This window comes from Pinus tabuliformis, chromosome X (genome assembly GCF_031772625.1).
Source record: "Pinus tabuliformis cultivar Carrire ecotype Pingquan chromosome X, CPIR1, whole genome shotgun sequence".
In the NCBI taxonomy this organism is placed as follows: Eukaryota; Viridiplantae; Streptophyta; class Pinopsida; order Pinales; family Pinaceae; genus Pinus; species Pinus tabuliformis.
In genome coordinates this window covers 1,383,967,437-1,383,970,066 of record NC_142308.1, presented here as the reverse complement: position 1 = coordinate 1,383,970,066, position 2,630 = coordinate 1,383,967,437, and the positions used below count along the sequence as shown (strand labels likewise).

At 30.7% G+C, this 2,630-nt stretch overlaps 1 pseudogene across 1 annotated transcript; it reads left to right on the top strand.

Annotated features, from left to right (window-relative positions):
- Positions 1 to 668: 668 nt before the first annotated feature.
- On the top strand, positions 669 to 1,671 carry LOC149145211 (protein DMP3 pseudogene; annotated as a pseudogene). Its single transcript, XR_016264802.1, has 2 exons — positions 669 to 815; positions 998 to 1,671. The product of XR_016264802.1 is annotated as a protein DMP3 pseudogene (transcript).
- The last annotated feature ends 959 nt before the right edge of the window (positions 1,672 to 2,630 follow it).

Here is a 2,630-nt window from a genome sequence, read left to right as displayed (position 1 = left end):
TTTTTAAACTTAAAATAATAATAATATAATAAAACCTACTCCTTCACTTAAAAAGAAATGACAGCGATCTTATCTTCCCCGAAATTAAATAAGTAAACAAAATACCATCCTAGGTACCATGCTCCGTAATTAACAAACACAACGTACACATATCACTTTCTTATATTAAATATTAAATAAAGAAAATGATTATAACCTTCGGAAATGAAAGAAGGTAGGATGACCGTATAACTCCATCCCAAGAGCCGTGGAGTTTGCTTCCAAGAGCTTCCTTTGGTCGAGGATGACTCTGAAAGAACCATATAACTGTCCTTCAACGTTCCCGTGATATCAAATTACATTTTATTCACCAGCCCTTCAACGTTTGTGCGTGCGTTTGCGTTTCAAAAGAAATCATTGTGACCATCCTTCAACGGTCAAGATAGTTTGTAATCAATCTTAACAAGTCGGTATTTTATTTTATAATATCATTTCCGCGTCTGAAACAAAAAGAGAAATCTGTGATTAGAGGTCTCAATTTAACACGGCTGAAAGCTGTTTTCGGTGGAATGAACATAGCACTGTTATGTTTTTTTTTTCAACAACGCGTTCAAATGACATATGGTAAAGAATATATAAAGAATTAGTGATCGTCGAAAAATACAAATCCCCCATGTGTATTGTGTATTATAATATTGAGGAGGCGGCTTGGGATAATACAGTGGCAATATGCGAAGGACATTCAAATTCTCCCCAGCAGTCATCGATCATAATTGACAATTTCAGCGATGGCCACAGTAGACAGAGTAACCAAAACGCACCCATTAACCCACCACGTAAGTAACTTTTCCTCCGCATCTTTAAAAAGAGATGCCCTTGCCATTGAGAATTACTTATCAGATCGCCCATACTAATGCGTGAGTTCAGTGTTCATCAATAGCAGGGAAGCCAAGACCTTGCCCATATATTCGCTTTTGGTTTGTAGAATATCAATTTTTTCTCTTGTGTGTTTTTGCAGTTTCAGAGGTGTTAAACTGAACGATAGAGACAAGTTGAAAGATGGGAGATTCCACTAGTGAAAAGGAGACAAGTACAACGAAGGCCATCAATTACTCTTTATCATCATTATCTAATCTTGCAAAAATGCTGCCCACAGGCGTTATTTTCGTATTTCAGATGCTGTCGAATCTTCTCTCCCACAACGGCGACTGTGGAAAGGGAAATAAGGTTTTGGTGGGAATTTGCCTGGGAATTCTTGGAATTGTGTGTTTCATTCTCTCGTTCTCGGATACGTTCACAGACAGCAATGGCAAAGTCCATTACGGAATCGCCACCAAAAGCGGGATAGTTACGTTTGGCAGTGGGAAAAGTAAGTCTAAGCCTTCAAACGTTTCGGAGTATCAGCTTACATTAAAGGATTTTCTGGTAGCTGGTTTAGCAGTTCTGGTGTTTGCTGTTGTGTCTCTCACAGACAAAAACGTGGTTCAGTGTTTGTATCCCTCGGCTCAAAGTAGCATAAATAAGTGGGTTCAAGCTTTACCTTTAGCGGCGAGTGTGGTAACTGGTGCGGTGTTCGCTTTATTTCCGTCCAAGAGGCAAGGAATCAGTCATCCCGTCACAACAAAATGACATAATATAGGAGCCCATGGCTGTTGTCTGGTTGTCTAGGTGATTCTTGTGGTGTCGCTGTAACAGTTTGTTGGAACTTACAATAAAAAGAACTATGCCATGCTTTGTCTTATTTAATAATAATGCTAATGTTTAAATTTGGCTTAATTAATAATGCTAATGATGTTTCGTTTGACTGTACCTCGCTAGAAACAGTGAATATTTTCTGAACTTCATCTAAAGAAATGAAAAGATTATTTTTTAATTAGTGTTAGTCATCAATTTGACTGCTTTCATCTGGATATTAAAAACAACATCAAAAAACAATGTAAATGAAATAATGTGATAAAAATTTCATAAATATTAATTGATATTAAATATTAAAATATTTATATTATCTATATATTTTACGTTGTTTAGATTAATTTTTTTTCAAATTAACTAAATTTTAATTTTAATTTTATTATTATTATTATTATTATTATTATTATTAATTATAAAAAATAAATATATTACTTAAACATATATACATCAAAAAAATATATAATAAAAAAAACACAATAAAAAAAAGCAATACAAATTTAATGTAATAAATAAAAATTGAATGGAAATCAACATTTTTGAACATGATATTATTTTTAAATTAAATTGAAAAGTAAAAAATATATGATAATTTTTAAAATAAATTTCAACTATCTATCTTTAATTATTACTAAAATTATTCCATGCATATGATACCATTGTTAAATTTCTATTATCTATTAATTATTGATAATTAAATTAAAATTCTGAAAACTCTATTTCAAACTAAACAAAATAATTAATAATTATATATATATATATATATATATATATATATATATATATTATTTTTAAATAAAATTATTAACTAATAAAGCTTCTATATTAAAATTAGTATCCATTATTTTTTTATAAAATATTATTCTCGTAAATATAGATAAGTGCATCATAGAGTTTATTCTTAAACATTCTATCTCAGTAAATCTAAATTAGACTTATATCAAACATATTATTTAACTATT